Source organism: Lactuca sativa, chromosome 5 (genome assembly GCF_002870075.4).
Source record: "Lactuca sativa cultivar Salinas chromosome 5, Lsat_Salinas_v11, whole genome shotgun sequence".
NCBI classification, from domain to species: Eukaryota; Viridiplantae; Streptophyta; class Magnoliopsida; order Asterales; family Asteraceae; genus Lactuca; species Lactuca sativa.
The window spans coordinates 286,480,621-286,499,912 of NC_056627.2; the positions used below are offsets into that span (position 1 = coordinate 286,480,621).

The window sequence follows — 19,292 nt, forward strand, 5'->3', positions numbered from 1 at the left end:
AATTTTAACATATAGGGGTGTTTGGTTTAACTTTTCAAAACCCAAAATCCGGAAAAGTTACAGCCGCCATCATCCCGTCGCCAGTTCCTTCAGGCGATGTACCGACCGCCAACCACCATAGTTTGTCGTTTATCCTCCGCTCCACCGCCGTCTCCACCAAAGAAAATAACAACACCCCCAGGGAAATCGGTAACTTGCTACTCTTGACTTCAATCGGGTTGATGATTCACAAATTGATGTTCATCATCAATTATTCACGATTGAATAGTTGATGATTAACTCACGGTTCTTGCTTTATTGTTACAGGCGATGTACCGACCACCAAACACCACAGTTCGCCGTTTACCCTCTGCTCCACGACCGCCTCCACCAGAAAAAATAACGACGCCCAGGGAAATCGGTAACTTGCTACTTTTCACTTCATTTTGGTTGATGATTCACAAATTGATGTTCATGATAAGTTATTCACGATTGTTACCAATCGTGATAACTGGGGATACTATGTTGTGTTTTTCTGTATATTGAATATAAAAATGCCTCTTATGAGGTAGAAGAAGATGAATGGGCTGGACAAGGAGCTGAAAAAGCTCATGGAGATTGATTTGGGGGGCAATATACAACAAAACATGATATGAATCAAGATAGTTACAAGAAACAACGCCATGATGTCGTTAGAGAGAGACAAAATAAGAAAGAATTAGAAGTATTTGTTGGTGGATTAGATCGTTATACAAATGAAGTTGATCTTAGAGATGTTTTTAGTCAAGTGGGTGACACTTTGTTTGTTGGTAACATTGCAAGACATGGTCAAAAGATATGGTATGTTGCATGTTCTGTTTCTTTTATATTCATTTGGATTCTTTATTCATATGGGAACCGTTTCTGTAAAGAAATCCCTTTTGGGTGTTGTTGATGTTGCTTTTGAAGCATAATAACTGACTTTTAGTTTTTTTTTCAGTTGAAGGAAGTCAAGTGGGTGACACTTTGTTTGTTGGTAACATTTGCAAGATTGATCTTTTTGCTCTTTGTTTCCGATGCGTTCATGTGTTCCTCCAATCTGAACGTTTTGTTCTTTTTCTATACTTTCTTTTTATTTATATGTAATACATATGCTTTCCTGTTTTTAGGTATGTTACAGTGCACACCAACTGTTTGTTGTAATGTTTCACCTGTTGGATTGTCAATTTTAATTAAATTAGCTTACACAACTGCTCAATTTGGGACAATATGTCCGGAGAAGTAATATTTTTATCATGAAATTGTTAGTTTTCACCACAAACGTATGTATGTGTGTGATTGTTTATTTGTTTTTGTAGATAAATGGAAGCAATTGTACTGAATATGTCAATGAGTTTGTTGATGTAGGTAAGCTCTGTATTTTTACTCCATCATATCGTTATTAAAATATTTGACTTTATTCTTTGGTAATTGCAGGATTTTGAAACCAATCTGATTGCCCAAATGGAGCGATGTCGTAAGCCGGCCATCAGACCGATTTCAGGGTTCGCTTTTATGGCGGGTTCGGCATCTCCCTTAATTGTGATATATTAATGGCTTCTAAAGATGCTAAATTTATCGATACACATACCAGGGTTGTTGATTTTCTATAAAGCTTATCATATAGCTACGATTTGTTCCGATTAGTGATTACCATATTATGCTAGCCCAAAAATTTTCTTTTACTTGAATCTAACTGCCACTATCATTCTTTCTAAGTTCTCCCATGACCTCCGCATCACCATTGCTGGTCGTAATAGGTTTTGCTGTACTTCATGAGTTATTTGAGTTTTGTATACAGTTTTCATTTGTGGTCCCTTTGTGGTTGAATGTGTTTTTAGTTAATCGGGTGGAATATGTGTCAAGTTGTAAATGTTTGCTGTTTTTTTTCCTCCAATGTCTGTTTCTATTCTCAAAAGAAATTCAGTTACATATTTGACTTATTATAGATTGGATGACGCTATATTTGTTATGAAAGATGTGAAACGATCATGTTGATCATGTTGGTCACTGATAATGAGTATAAAACTAACTGGCATTCAAATTTTGAAGCTCATTTGGTTACAGCTCTAAAATGGCATGTTCTCATGGACACCCATAACAGATACAACTCTACAGGGAAGAACGACATATAAGTTACAAAATAATACCTTAATGTATAACATATGTCAATCTCATTAAAGGTATGTATGTATGTATATGGGTATTTCTGTAATTTGGTCAAACTATCTTTGAACACTAGCTAAATGTTGAAAACTAACTTACTTGCAGGGATGTTGAAACTGTTATAGTTATATTTTAGAGTCAGACATGCAACTAACAAATCAATTATGGAATGGAATTTCTCAAAAACCTACATAAGGAGATTATGTGCTTCCTTCCAAATAGTTTAACTACACACTTTTAATTGCTGAAAATTTTACAATTTGTAACTTCATATGTGCTGGCAGATTACAAGAAAGAATGCGGCAAAAGTCAACAACATGAATCATTTTGATGACGTGCCTGATCTGGTGATCTGAAACAGGTGACTATTGAAAAAGTTGACATGAACATACGTGGTTCTCTCAGAAAGACGCTATTGGTAAGTTTTTTTATTTACAAAAATTATGAAATTTAATTATACAAATAGAGAACGTTGTATGCTAACACGTTAATATGAACAACATGTGGCTGCATCACAAGGGATGGATCCAAATTTAAAAGACAAGGACAAAAATACTCCACATTATGTTGATGTGCAAGATGAGGACAAGTATAACATGCATCAAATCTTTTGAGTTCTTTTCTTATCTACAACTTGTATATGAAAATATAGAAATAAAAAGTTGTCATATATACGGGTTGTTCATTTTAAAAAGGGTTAATTCCATTTAGGCAACAACTGTTAGAAACAAATTTACAGTTAGTTAGTTAGTTACTTAGCTGTTTAGTTAGTTATTTGTCATAAGGGCATTTTCATCATTTCTATGAAGAAGTTACTTAGAAGAATATTAGCTTTTTACCAATAATAGCAATTTATTATCCGATAGCCTCTTGTAGTAGAAATTAAATACGCCTGGAAACATATCAGAACAGTAAAACCCTAAAAATAATAAATATTTTGTTGATAAATTTATTGATTTTACGATCTTTTACTCTTCTAGATCAGCTCCTTCCCTTCAAGACATGACACTACTCAAACAGTTCCCTATTTCTCCTGTTAAGTTGTTAGGAAAGCATGATAAGGTCAGTTTATTTATTCTATATTTTCTTAAAAAAATTTATCCGATTGTTACTAAAATGGGCAATATACTTTATTTTTAACCCATAACAGCAGCATACTTCCATTTCTTTGATGTACTATATGTTGGTTTGTTGCAGGTGCTTGCTATTGATAGAAGAGCCGTGATGTGAGACCATCAAAAGCTTATTGACACATATATGTTGCCCTGAACGGAGCATTCAGATAGCTACAAAATAAGTAGGTGCCGAAGATATAATATATGTGGAGTTGTCAAAAAATTCCAATTAAATAAAAACACAAACGGATTTTTTCCCTAATTGTATTTGAGGTGTTGCACTGTATTACAAACGAATACGGTCTAACCCCCGCAACGCGGGGCATCTTTTCTAGTATATATTAAAGATATGAAAGTTAGGAATAGTAAACTTCCTAAGTGTTTAACAAGATTGGTACCTAAGGTTATGTATGTTTGCTCCTCTTTTTTTTGTCACTTTTGGTCCTCCAACTTATGTTGGTTTTAAAAAACTACTTACAACATTGACCCTTCACCTTTATGCTTTTGTTCACAAACAACCCTTTCACTTTCGTTTGAATTTTTCATAACCCTCACATTTTATTACATATTATTAGTATTTAGTCTTTTGACAGAAATGATCCTTCATTATTATTGTTAGACAAAATTACACGATTGGTCCGTGTGGTTTACCAGATTTAACACATTGAGGACAACGATGGAAACCGAAATCACTCTTTTACTCATAATCCGATTTTTTATTAATTTATATTTCTCTTTTTGGTTTTAAATTAATGTTTTATTTATTAGAAAGTACCCACCTAATACCATAAAGCCACCTAACAGCTACAATCACCACCACCACCACCACCGCCGCCAAAATTACATAAATGGTCCATATGGTTTACCCGTCGTCACAAATTCAGTCCCTACTACCTTAAAAGACCAAATTACCCTCACATTAGCGAACAAAAAACAACGGTCTATATTTTCCGGATTGGTTTTACGGGCGCTGCCATACATGACAATAAAGTTCAATTTGTGAGAACATTTCTTTCTTTTCCTCATTTATTGCAAGAAATAATAATTTAGATTTCTTTACTTATGTAATTAGATGACATTGTTTATCTTCCTTTAGTAGATTATCTCAATGCAATTCAACATACTACTTTACTTTACAAAGCAATACCTTTCGACTCCGGCAACGTCGGGAAATCTTTTCTAGTTTTTATTTATGCATTATTTCTTTTTTTTTGCAGTTATCATTTAAGACTCTGTGTTATTAATTATTTTCCTACAAGGATCATTTATGTACACTATTATTTAATTCTTTATGCAACTCACTTACAAAATTTTAAGCTTCATCCCATATTAATTAAGCCTTTATTTTCTTTCTTTTTCATATATTATTTTAATGTTTGAGAATGATTTAGAGAATAAAAATTTACCTATAAAATTTTAACAGGTCTATATAAATGGTATTTATGAATACCTATTATATGTTCATAGAGGTTAACCTTCAAAATTATAAATAAAAATAGATTGAATGAAAAAGAACATGTATAATGTCTCATGTATCTTAGTCAAATTACTTATTTATTCACATGGTAATAATTATGATTTTAAATACCAAAATTAATTTAATTTTTTAACCGTGGTTCTCATGGGTTATAATCTAGTTAGATAAATATTTGAAGGGCTACGACAATATACTAGGTCCCGATTAATCTTTGATTAATCCTAGGCGCTACTTGATCGACTAGAGAGCGCTTAGCGATTAATCTCGGCATACATAATGAATGAAATAGTATAAACTGATTATATTTAAAAACTTTAGAGAATATCTATCTCAAGAGAAACTATTTTAGGTATAATTATCTATCTTCGCAAATCACTTGCAACACAAATGCGAATGAACAACATGGATGCGAACCATATCACTATTTGCGAACATTCAATCCAGTTAATCAAATGCGAACTGCTTTTGAGAATCCCAGATGCGAACTCCATATCACATCCTTATACCCATCGATTGTTCGCATTTCATTCACAATCCAAGGTTCTTTCTTCAGCCACTCAACATCAATTCTTCGCATATAAACATCATTGCACAGTTCGTCCTTCAAACCATCGATTCCTGTATACAAACTCAACACCTAATCCATCTTTCAATATCCAAGTATCAATCAAAATCAAATACATAGACTATCCTCTATGCGTTCCTTCTTTCAAGTTTCGTTGGTCATCAAGCCCATAAATCTAACCGATTTCGAAATTAATCTCCAAATTGGAATTGATTTCGACATCCATATCTTGTTCTCAACTCAAAACGAACGATTTCAGCCTTTAATTCAGCGATTCATCGATTGAAAATCGAGTTTTGACTTTTCTTTTCTGAGTTTGACTTTTTGAAATCGGAAACACGGTATTGATAAATCTAACCCAAATTATCAGATCAAAACACGTTCAAACAATATTTTTCAGCTGCTTCAAGTGTTCTTGATCGATTTGACTAAAATCAATGATACAATTTGATGTTTCTCAAATTTGACTTGATCATAATCGATTTGTAAAAAAACAAATCGAGTCACAAGTATATATTCACAAGCAAAGTAAAGTCGATTAACATGATCGGTTATTAAGAAAAAAAATCGAACAAGAATCAAGAACAAGAAAACAACAGATGAGTTGCTTGGATGATCTAGACGTACAACTCGTCTAAGCATAGGACGATGAAGTATTAAGCATCGAATCGGACATCTGAATACAATATGTGAAGAACAATTGGGCTTAAACAATGTTTATTGGATCATAAAAGAATCGTGTGGACTCAATTTGGATTGCGAACAGTAACAGATAGTAACTTTTGGATCAAATGTAATTATTGACTTTTGGGCTCAAGTAACCAAATATGAACAGTAACTCGAATATCAAATTGGGACTCGATTTTTAAATAAAAGATGAACAGTAACAACATTATTTTTGTTTTTGGATTCAAATGAACAATTGCGAATCTAGAATTGAACCAAACAAACGAATATGAGAGTGGATCGGGATTTGATCAAAAAAAAAATATTGGATCATAACAAACAGGTTTTTCAACAAAATTTAGATCCAACGAGTCAATTGATCACAAATCAAAAACGCAACGCACGAATTCAATCATTACAAGAGATCATAGAGAGAGACTCACCAAAATTGTTCAAGATGCGACAAATGTTGCCAAACCGAGAATCGTTCTTCAAAAGTCACGTTGATCGTGAAAACCAAGCTCTGATACCAATTGTAGTGAAAAAGAACATGGTTTGGCATGCGGAATTAAAGCTTGCACAATTGAACATGGTGATTTGGGTGTTTAAGAGATATATTGAATGTATATGGTGTTACACAAAAAGGATCTAGATCTAGACTACATAAATAACACACACTTACACACTCACTTTTACATCTCTCAAGCACACCTCTACAAGTGGTATGAACCCACTATTTATAGAGGTGTTTACATGTCTCTCTCTCACTCTCTAACAAATCGGTCTAAAGGCTAATACTCCACATGCAAGTGGGTTTTACAAAAGTCAAACATTTACAAAGTCATGAATGAATAACTTTGCACCCCAACAATAGTCCCATGCGTGCACGTAAAGTTCGTAACTTTACGTGCTAGATTGATCTTAGGAGTATAGTTTATCATTTGGATGAGAGTTGTACATCAAAAATAGAGAAATGAGACTGGGACGTTATCGACTCGGCGAGTCCGTTCTTGGGACTCGGCGAGTCCAAGGCATAAAGTCCCAAAATCTGTTGAGGGTCAAAGGAACCCATCTGGGAGCTAGAGAGGTGGTAGAAGGACCAAAGGAGTGACCCAACATTTTGGACTTAGCCTTAGACCTGGAGTTCATAGGACTCGGCGAGTTCATGAACAGACTCGGCGAGTCCAAGGCAACCTCCTTATGGTTGAAGATGAACTGGACGAGTTGTTCATACAACTCGGCGAGTCAAGGTCAGAACTTGTTCATCTGATGTAGGTGAACTCGCCAAGTTGTTCATACAACTCGGCGAGTTGGATGAAGGTTCATTCAATGTCCATAAAGGAGGAGAACTCGTCGAGTCATTGCTAAATTCGACGAGTAGAGTCGTGGATATGGATAGTTAAAAGGAGAGGGACTCGACGAGTTGGCAGCCTAACTCGGCGAGTCAGGTCAACTGGAAGTTGACTTTGGCTTGACTTTGACTAGGTCAGGGGTAAAATAGTCATTCTACCATAAGGGTAGTTATCAGACTCTGATTGAGTGTTTTGTGGGAATTATAGCCGGAGGATTTCCCGGAGCAACAACACCAGACAGAGAGTTCCCGCGCAGATCAGCAGCTACTACTACGAGGTGAGTTACCTTCCAGTAAAAGTGGGTCTAAGGCACCAATGCCGGCCTACCAGTAGGAGTTGTATATTAGATGACTATCTTTGTGATATTCATCTGGGTTTGCTACTACCTGATATGTTATGAGCTAGTATGATATGATATTAGATGATAGTAGAAGTAGGGGAGATAGTCCCCAAGGTTACCGATCGATAGGGCTAAAGGGGGGTGGTCATACCTAGTCATACTAGATAAAATATGGTTATGTGTTACATGCTATGCGGTAGTAGTAGAGGGGTGAAATAGTCCCCAGCATCTAGTCGAGAGGACCGAAGGGGGGGCCAACACCCAGGTATGCTAGGCTGTATCTAGTCGAGAGGACTGCTAGGGAGGCCAGCACCCAGATATGATGGGCAGTATCCGGTCGAGAGGACCGAAGGGGAGGCCAGCACCCAGGTTAGCTAGGCAGCATCCGGTCGAGAGGACCGAAAGGGTTGGTCGGGCACCCTGATATGCCTGACAGTATGTGCATGTTATGTGATTGTATGGTATGTGGTACGATGGGGGAACTCACTAAGCTTCGTGCTTACAGTTTACAGTTTTGGTTTCAGGTACCTCTTTAGCGAAGGGGAAGGAGCTGACGCGGTAGCGACACATCATACACACACTCATTGTTTTCCGCACTATGGATATTCTGGGATTGTACTCTAACGTGTTACTATTTTTATGACTTGGGTTTTCAGATATGATACAATGTTTTATGAGATGATGTGATTTCATAATATTTTCTTAAGAATATTTTTATGAGTCAGTTAGTTAAATGAAATTTTTGGACTTGATATTTGGGTCGTTACAAGTTGGTATCAGAGCCCTGGTTTGAGGGATTCAGACACACCATCGGGGGTGTCTGGACTCAAATCGAGGGATTAAAAGCTTTTAAAAGAAAATGGTTTTCTAAAGAATAAGTTAAAGGAGTTTTGAGAAAGAACGAAGTGTGTGATGTGCGAGATCGACCGAGCTAAAGTAAGTATTCCCCAACGTGCCCATACAAGTTTTGTTTTGTTATCAGTTTCAGTAGAACAACATGCTAGAATAGGGCTAAGGATCTAGGAATGATGCCTTATGTGCCCGCTATATGTGTTTCAGCTATGTGAGAATTGCATGCTAGTATCGAGTAGACAGTAGTAGGATAGCCTGGTTAGGTTATGCCTGATAGTATGAGCTCAACATTGTATGCTAGTACAACTTTTCGTTGTGAGAATAAAGTTGCTTGAGTAGTTTCCTGTGTCCGAATGCTGCTTGCTTCGTGCTTGTAGGACTATGAATGATAGGAGTTAACCATTAGGAGAGTATGTCGCGTCACATGTGATTAGGATTGAATAATCTCAGAGTGCTGGATTTGGCCCTATTGCACAACTCTCGTTTGAGTCTAACCGTTGTAGGGACGAGTCTTTTACTTGAAGGATTATCTAAGCATCGTTACATGTGATGGTATTCATGTGGTGGCTAATTGGCATCACAAGGAGGCCTTCAGCAGCTGAGGACCGGTTTGGGTGGAGTCAGAGATTTTCCCTAGGGTAAGCCTAAGATGAGAGTAGTAGAGATCGGTAGTAGTAGTAGTGACTTAGTGGAGTCGAGGTGGTTCTTGAGGAAAGTACAGATAGATGTGGAAGGTAGTAAGGGCCCGTACTACTAAAAGTCGAGGATCCGTACTTGAATCAAGGAAGGCTGAGGCATGACCAAGGAACTCGCGATGGATGCAATCCCTCTAGAGGTGTCAATATCAGTAACGGTTGTCATGATGTATTGCATAATGGTGGTACTACATCCGAGGCTAGTAGTTGGCAACTCAGGAGAGGGATTGGGTTCGGGTTTAGGCTCCGAACCAGTGGATGAGAGGCTACGCGAGTTCATCGTGTCCGAGATCACTAAAGGCATCCTAATGCGACCCCGATTATCTTTGGGTCGATCAAGGAAGGGATTGTCGAGCTGATGGAGGATCGCCTTAGGGCGTTCAGGAGTGACATGGCGACCAGCCAGTTAGGATCCCGCACACTATCCTTTAAGGACTTCAGGGGCAGTGGTGTGCCGGATTTCCATGGGGCGAAGGACCCTATTGCTGCCACATGATGGATTGCAGACATTGAGTCTGCACAGTTGACTAGTTTCTGCCCTGAGGGGTTGAAGGTGCGATATGTAGTAGGATGCTTGAAGGACCGGGCCAGGGATTGGTGGGAGTTGGTCGGTGACTCTCTGGGAGCCTCGACTATTGAGGTTATGTCATGGCCGGATTTTGTGACCCGTCTCAGAGCTGAGTTCGCGCCTGCGGTGGAGCTCCAGCAATTGGCCCGGGAGTTCCTGGATACGAGACAGACAACAGAGACAGTGGTGGAGATCACCGCCAAGTTCTGAGAGAGGGCATTACTGGTGCCTCAGTACGCGGGGGATGAGGATATGAAGAAGACCCGCTACCATGATGATGAGAATTGTTATCGAGAATTAAGATGAAAAACAATAGATTTGAATGATGAATGATAAAGAACACACGAAGTAAATATTAATCAGATCTCGTTTTATTAAGACTGATTACAGAGTAAGCTGAAGAGAGTTTTTGTGTTTCTATTTTTTTTTTACTTCAAGCCTAAGTCCCTATTTATAGGAAACTTACAAAAAGTATACTAAGTCTATACAATGAAACTTCGCATGCTACACTTCGCATATAATATTGACTTAGTAAAATAACATACAAAATGCGAATCATTACAATACACACTATTCAACTTTTACAACTAACATCTACATTCTCCCCCTTTGTAAACAGTCGATATAATTCAACTTAAAAGCTTTTGAATTGCAGAGTGAATCGTTCTTCGCACTTCTCCATACCAGGAGATCACCTTCTTCAAGTCCTTCTTGTCACCTTCATTATTTTTCTTGCAATTATTCATACGTACTATGAAGTGCGTATATTGCGAAGAATTGTATCTTTCAATCTCTGAAGCTTTGAACAAGAATTTCTTCGGTTTGCCTTTAGTGTCTCTTCCCGAAAATACCATGCCAAATGGTTTAAGGCATATCTCCCCTACAACATACTTCGACAAAGCTCATTGTGTCAAAGTATCTTCCCATGGAACTTTCACCTCTCTCCCAAGCACATTCGCTAACTCCTCATTAGTAAGTGCAAGACAATCGAAGTAGTTGTCGATATAAGTCTTCACATGTGCGAATCCGACTTTGAAAACATCAGTTTCTGATCCTTTGAGTTTGTTCTCTTCCACGTGCTTCAGAATTAGAGCAACTTGAATGAGATCGTTGCAGTTCATCAATGGAAAGTCAGCAACAGTGAAGTCGTATTGTTTGTTGTCTGCCTTGATGACAAAATATCGAAAATTTTGAAGCATGTCTTCAAACAAAACATCCTTCTTTATCGTGAGCACCTTCTTGATCTTCATCAGGGACCAGACTTCATCAGGATTCTTTCCAAGAACAGCATGAAATCTGATTTTCATGTGAGTGTAGTCATCCGGATTATCGAATTTCTCACTGATCTTGTATTGAGCCATAATGAATAACATTTCATTAATAGGGAAGTCCAGCTGACAGTGATCCGAGTTCGCAATGTCGTAACTTCTTTTGGGCTTCTTCTCGAACTCATACATCTCCCTTCCTACAACTTTAGACTTTATCGTTTCGTAAGAGTAAAGTTTCGCAGGATCACCTTTGTTCATTGAGGGAGGATCACTTGCTCGTTGTCTCATTATGCTCTGAACTTGTCTCATTCTTTCAAGCTCAGCCTCAGCATCAGCTTTTATCTCCTCCTTCGATTTCTCATACAGGATGCCCTTTCCTTTTCCTGTTACATCTTTCTGAGGTTGAGAACTCGAACCTCCTTCGTTTCCTCCAATAACAATTCCCTTTGAAATTGTTTTTGTAGTTATTGTTGTTGAAGAAATCGGTTTAGTAGGAATTGGAAGAGTTGCAACCAGTTGAGTCGAGATGACTTTTCCCACTGTTTTGGCTTCACCTTCTTTGCTTCGACTTTTCTCTCCCCCTTGTGCCCCTTTGAAAACAGGTGGAGCACCCTTCGGAAGTAAAGAAGTGAAGTTTGAAATCGGAGCAAGAGCCTTCTGAATAGCTTGTTCTAAAGTGTTAATCTTTAGAGATAAGAATTCGGGAGTAATGATGTGCGAAGTTGTGGATTGCGAAACTGTTGATTTGAGCTCCGTAACCAATTTGATCAGGTGATCAAACTTCTCCAAGGTAGCAGCTTTGTGATTATCAGCAACAGGAATGTTGTTGAGTTTGTGAAGTTGAGATGAAATTTCCAAAACCTGCTTGTGAAGATCTTCTTGTCTGGTATTCACTGCTTGAAGATCCTTCGCAAGTTCAGACTTCAACTCCTGAATTTTGAAGTTGACGTCCTCACGAACTTTCTTGACGTCTTGGATAAAGAGAAGATGTCTTTCTTTTGTAGCAACTTTAAGATCTTTAACTACATTCGTGAAATTATTCCCTTGTGCTTGTACTCGGAGTTCATTATTTTTGTCGGATTGATCGACTTTCTCCATTATCCTTTTCTCAGCTCCTTTGATCATCACATCCACCTCCATTGCTGAGATTGAAGACATTCTCCCAGAATCGGCTTGTGATTGGATAATAGCCTTCAATTTATGATTCAGTATTTTGAACTGCTTTCCTATCATCAGCATATGATCAGGAATGTCTTCTTCATCGGAATCAAACGAAATGTCATCCAGAACTCCTCCAAAAACACCTCCTTCGATTTCTGGATCCGACATTTGTTGCGAAGGTGGAGGATTCTCAGGTGATTGAGATGGAAAAAGGGTGGTGAATGGGTTCTGAAGGGCATGATCGAATATAGATGAAGTGGTGAAAGGTAAAGAGATTGGTAGTGTGGATGCAACACTCGGGATAGGTGCCCCCGTATCAGATACATTGACAACCTTATCCGAAATAGGTACCTCCTCAGTAACTGACTTGGTAAGAACTATTTCGAGTGGTTGGGTTTGAGAAATAGTGGTGGAAATATGCGAAGGTTGAGAGATAGGTAAAGAAACTGTTACCATGGTTGTGACTGGTGGTGTTTCTGGGACAATTTCTTCGTCGGATGATTCATTGCGAATCACCATCTTCCTTTTCTTCCCTAGTGTTCGTTGCAAGTTTTTCGCAACGTCTTTTGCCCTTTGTCGTTTCTTTCCAGGAGATACTGGTGCAGGAATGCTGCGAATAGTAACTCCCTTACTACTCACCTCTGCCTTGCGAATCTGTTTTAACACTCCAGACTTGGAAGGTAAAACATCTTTCTTCACTATTTCATCTTGCACGGTTGGTGAAGATGAACCCTTCGCAGGTTTCTTGCTCCCCTTCTTCTTCTTCGACGGAGTAGCAACTTCAGGTAATACACTTGACTGATCAGCTGTATCAATGTTTCGCAAATATCTCACCAACACTTTGTGAGTGGGAGATACTTTGTGAAGCATTGCATCCGGAATGCGAGCTACCCGGGTAAATATGGCTTCGTCATCTTCTACCACTTTGGGAAATTGGTAAAGCGAAAACTCAGCAACTTCGACATCTGATACGATCGGAATTGCTTCTTTCTCGTATACTTTCTCCAGGATCAGACTCCAGTACCTGGCACAAGATATCCCCTTCTCCAAATTCGTGTTTTCCAGACTTTTAACGAATTCCTTCCAAAGCTGAGTCGCGTAGTCGACATTTATGTCATAGTATATACCCATTACCATGGCATACACTTCGACTCTTCCTCTGTCTAAGCCGACTGATCTTCCAGTAAGACACCTTAGGAAAATTCCAAATAGAAAATTCCAAATACATGGTAATCCCGACTTCCGGAAATCACTAATCTTCTCCAAATCCGGTTGATGTCCCATCTCATTGAACATGTGAATGATCTGGGAGTTTATAGGTTTAACAAAGGGTGGGTTGTTGGGAATCTGCAAGAACTCCACGAACAAGTTCTTGGACAGTTTGACCCTCTTGTTGTTGACGAGGTTGAAGGTAATCACATCCGCCGTGTGATTGTAAGAAGCCGTGGATGCAGCACGTGATAACCATATCATCGGAACTGGGAATGACCGGAACATGGCTGTTGATAACGGTGATCGTTTCAAAGCCACGATGAGCATCTTCAATTCTTTTGGATAAGCGGATACATTGGGATCAACTTGATAGTTTGTGCTTTGAATCTTCATGAGGGATTGAGAAAGAACCTCATAAGTGTTTGAGTTTGTAGCTTCCATTGTTAGGGTTTGAAAGAAATTGGAACTTTTAATCAAGATGAAAACTTTGAAGGTTGTGAGAATTCTTGTTTGCGTAACCGTTCACAGTGTCCTTCATCCCCCTTTTATAGGTTACTCAAAATTTGATTTGAAATTAAAGCGGGATGCATTTAATGTTATCCGATGTGGCACCTTGAATCTCGGATCATTGCTGTAAAAGAGTACTATTGTAACAACCTGAAATTGTTCGTCGCCAAAACCCGTTCTACCCGAAAGGTCGCCGTTATCAAATTCGTTCCGTTTTCTCTTTGGGTTAATTATATAAACTTATACGTTGATTTTAATTTAATGAGTGTCTAAATCACTCAGGAACTCACGTAATTAGCCCGAATATAATTATTTCATAAGTTTTAAAAATGTCCCCGCCGGGTGACGGTAACTTAATCGGGTGCGACCAAAAGCTGCTTTTAACGTCGGTATCGGGTAGAACTCCACCGCGTACAAGTTTTAAGACCTATATAAATGTGTTTTAGCATCCATTTGAAGCTTTTTCCTTCTCTCTCTACTCTCTCTCTAACCTCTCTCCTAAATCCAAGTTTAAGGGTCCAAAACTCAAATTTAAGGCTTCAAATCTCTAAGGTACACTCCTTAGCTTGTATTGTAACCTCCTTAGCCTTCAAATTCAAGTTCAAAACATGGTTTATGACCATATTCATGAGTTTACGGCCATGGAGCATTCATTGGCCGTAAACTCATATTAAGTGGGTTTTTAAGCTCTTAAACCCCTCCTTGACAAGTTTGGGACTTAGATATGGCTAAATGGCTTCAAGATATGGACTCTAAACAATTAAAACATGAACTTTGTGAAGTTTGAAGGAGTTTACGGCCAAGGATAATTCTTGGGCCGTAAACTCATTAAACTAGGGTTTTCATGCCCTTAAACCCTTCCAAATCACTCATATGCCTTAGTTATGAATTATAGAACATAGATCTTTGCATTTGGACACTTGAAACATCATTTTTGGGGGATAAACAAGAGTTTACGGCCAAGACATGTGCTTGGGCCGTAAACTCCTCTAAATGGGGGATTAAGTGTCTTTAAACATGTTCAAATGCCCTGAAACTCAACCAATGACCTTGTGGTAAATCCTAGAATAATCTAAAAATGGTTTGGAGGCCTTAAACACATCAAATGCATCACATTTAGGAGTTTACGGCCTAAGCACATAGCCATTGGCCGTAAACTCATAAAACCATGTCAAAATGTCATTAAACCACCCCTAAAGCATTGGAATGAATTTTAGAAGTCCATACAAACAAGTTTTTGGCATTAAAACACAAGGATTTACTCTCTATGAGAGTTTACGGCCATGAGAAGGGTCTCATTGGCCGTAAACTCCAAAAATCCCTTCAAAATTTCAAACAAATGCATATAAGGCTTTGGTACAATTTTAGCAATCACATGTGATTAGTTTGGGATCCAAAAACACAACTTTTCATGGATTTATAGGAGTTTACGGCCATGAGACCATGCTAGGCCGTAAACTCCCTAAAATGTGTCATTTTGATGATAAAAATCCATTCCAAGACTTTGAACCAAACCTAGAAAAATTCCCCTAAGTGTTTGAAGTCATTTTTGCCCATATTTGACCCCACCACGAGTTTACGGCCGTAAACTCATGGGGAATGGGTCTTGTGGCCGTAAACTCCCTGAAGGGGGTGTTCCTTTGAAGTCCCAACTCATTTCCTAAGTCCCTTGCATCATTCACGTCCTTAAACGCCACCCGGGTCCCTCCAAACACTCGTATCAGATTGTTTTCGCGACTTGAAGCAAGTGTCCCTATCATATGAATAAACTAAGTCCTAATTAGATACAAATGTGTATCTTTACATTATAAATAGGAACCTCTTGTATTTACAAGCCCCGGATCAACTCTTAGCATCCGAATCGTCACATTTCTCGTCTGGTGAGTTCATACCCCTACGCCTTTTTCCGTGTTTTTAACTGTTTTCAGGGTGGGAATACAAGCAAACCATAACTGTTTTCAAACCATAACATTTATATGTTTCAAATAACATCTGGCAAACTTATAAACTCTTTTACTCCTTATGTATTATGTTGAGCATAAGGAATGATTTATCGATTACAACTAAATGGATTTTAGTTAAGAAAATAATCAAGCTAATCAAATTATTATGGGAATAATTTGGGGTTCTATGTTTCTCTTTATATCATGTATCGATATCTGTATTAAATTATTAGATAAACTATGTCTGATTCAGTTTATCTCCGTATCATTTGAATGTATTGCCAGATAGTTTCTTGTATGTAACTATTTTCACTGTATCATGTCTTAAAATCTTTGTATGTTTCGTATCGTATGAGAATCCTGTGAATAGTTTAATACTAGCTTGTGAGATAGTCACTACCCTTTATGGATGATCAAGTAAATCCTCTCCGGAAGTGTAACCAGAGTCTCCTGGAGGGAGAGCGAGGAATTTGTGAATAGATCTATTCGGGACTGACAATCCCACACCTTAACTGCTAGCTACAGTTAGGCGGGCACGCCTGGGGTGACAAATTATGTATATCATTCGACGTCTGACTAACGTCAAGGAGGTCTCGTTGTCATATCAGCATGGTTACCCGACTCACAATACGTATTAATATAAACTTATTCACAGCTAGGATTTTGTTTAGAATCTATATCTTGTTCGGGATGATAATCCCATGGTCTTGTATCTATATCTCGTTTGGGATGGTAATCCCATGGTTTTATTGTCTATATCTCATTTGGGATGATAATCCCATGATCTTGTGTCTATATCTCGTTCGGGATGGTAATCCCATGGTTTTGAAGCTAAATCTTATGCGGGATGATAATCCCATGATTTTATCAATCTATCATATATCTAGTTTCGAGATAGTTATCCCATGGTTTATCAAGCTATCTTATATCTATTTTCGGGATAGTGATCCCATGGTCTTTATCGAATTATCTTATAACTGGTTCGGGATGTTAGTCCCAAGGTTTTCAAAATACTTTCTACATAGAGTTCATCTAAATTATAGTTTTGTATATTAAACTATACTCTGTGTTATTCAATCAATCTTGCATTTAGGAAAATATGGGATTTTCCTGGGGTTAACTTATAACTTGTAACAGAACTGTAACGAAAGATAACTTAACTACTTTACATAAGAAAATATGGGATTTTCTTGGATATCAAATCTTTTCAGAAAACTAAAGGAAACCGATACATTTTCACAAAACAAAACCGCTTATGAACTCACCAGCTTTTATGCTGATTTTCAAACTGCTTGTATTCTCAGGTCCAAGTGAGACAGGTACCCGACGATATCTTTTGGTGAAGACGGAGCACTCTGAAGACTCGTCTCTTTTGTTCATATGATATATGTATAACTTTTGTACAATTTACTTTTGAACCAAATGTAAACTTTCATATATATGTAATGTAATGGTTGTTTATTGTGATTACTATGTACATTGGATTTGATACTCAACGTGGAGTCAACCCCGGGAACGTTTCCGCCTTTGGTTTTCGAAGTGTGACAGATTGGTATCAGAGCCCTTGTTTATAGTGAACAGAGTATACCAAACCTTACATGGTATAAAACTATAAACATTAAGGGGCCTAAGTGCTCTGAACTAAAAGTATCCTACAAAATATAAGTATTTTCAAAAGTATTTAAGTATGCCGAGCCATCGAAATCCGTAACTATAAGTAGAACGAAACATAAGTAAACGGGTGTTGTACACTGCGGTTAAACCTGGGCAGTTATGTAGTCGTGTCTAGGGTCAATATAGCCTAGCCAACTATATTCATTCGAGACACGGCCAACATGTGCTTGGGAGTGACTGTGGCATGCGGCATACCTAAAACTTACCTAATATCCCAAACAACGAATCATCGCTGCAGCGAACCATGAAATACTATGGGAGTATTTCTCGAGCCGATCCTTTGTCGAAATCCTTGTATACGCGTTATTCCTTGATTATTTCTCTAGCGATAAAATGTTCTATCTTGATAACTCCTCTCTGCTTTATCGCTTAGTATGATGCTATATTTGCCTTGATGAGATATCTCCTATCCCATATCTCTTGATTCAATTCAGAGGACTTATGATCCTCTCTTTCCTGATCTTTTTAGATCAAGATGCCTCCAAGAAAGAGACCCAGCTCAACGAACAACAACAATCCTCCTCCGCTACCACCTCCTATTCAGATCGATTTGGAAACACTTCAGGCAACCATTTCCGCTACCATATCAGCTCTCTTACCTCAACTGAACTCTAGGGGTTTGGGAGGTGAAACCCAAAACCCAGATGATAACCAAGGACACCAATCCAGTTAATCAAATGCGAACTGCTTTTGAGAATCCCAGATGCGAACTCCATATCACATCCTTATACCCATCGATTGTTCGCATTTCATTCACAATCCAAGGTTCTTTCTTCAGCCACTCAACATCAATTCTTCGCATATAAACATCATTGCACAGTTCGTCCTTCAAACCATCGATTCCTGTATACAAACTCAACACCTAATCCATCTTTCAATATCCAAGTATCAATCAAAATCAAATACATAGACTATCCTCTATGCGTTCCTTCTTTCAAGTTTCGTTGGTCATCAAGCCCATAAATCTAACCGATTTCGAAATTAATCTCCAAATTGGAATTGATTTCGACATCCATATCTTGTTCTCAACTCAAAACGAACGATTTCAGCCTTTAATTCAGCGATTCATCGATTGAAAATCGAGTTTTGACTTTTCTTTTCTGAGTTTGACTTTTTGAAATCGGAAACACGGTATTGATAAATCTAACCCAAATTATCAGATCAAAACACGTTCAAACAATATTTTTCAGCTGCTTCAAGTGTTCTTGATCGATTTGACTAAAATCAATGATACAATTTGATGTTTCTCAAATTTGACTTGATCATAATCGATTTGTAAAAAAACAAATCGAGTCACAAGTATATATTCACAAGCAAAGTAAAGTCGATTAACATGATCGGTTATTAAGAAAAAAAATCGAACAAGAATCAAGAACAAGAAAACAACAGATGAGTTGCTTGGATGATCTAGACGTACAACTCGTCTAAGCATAGGACGATGAAGTATTAAGCATCGAATCGGACATCTGAATACAATATGTGAAGAACAATTGGGCTTAAACAATGTTTATTGGATCATAAAAGAATCGTGTGGACTCAATTTGGATTGCGAACAGTAACAGATAGTAACTTTTGGATCAAATGTAATTATTGACTTTTGGGCTCAAGTAACCAAATATGAACAGTAACTCGAATATCAAATTGGGACTCGATTTTTGAATAAAAGATGAACAGTAACAACATTATTTTTGTTTTTGGATTCAAATGAACAATTGCGAATCTAGAATTGAACCA

General features: G+C 37.9%; 1 long non-coding RNA gene across 14 annotated transcripts; it reads left to right on the plus strand.

Annotated features, from left to right (window-relative positions):
- Positions 1-3,667, plus strand: LOC111910242 (uncharacterized). 14 transcript variants are annotated; one of them, XR_006183129.2, is made up of 8 exons: positions 2-189; positions 307-1,044; positions 1,128-1,239; positions 1,317-1,365; positions 1,435-2,180; positions 2,269-2,581; positions 3,144-3,225; positions 3,361-3,667. It is a non-coding gene; the product is annotated as an uncharacterized LOC111910242 (long non-coding RNA). The 14 variants fall into 14 exon arrangements; XR_006183127.2 differs by having other exon boundaries at positions 307-819; positions 959-1,044; positions 1,128-1,365; XR_006192940.1 differs by adding an exon at positions 2,683-2,752 and having other exon boundaries at positions 1-189; positions 307-1,365.
- Positions 3,668-19,292: the final 15,625 nt, after the last annotated feature.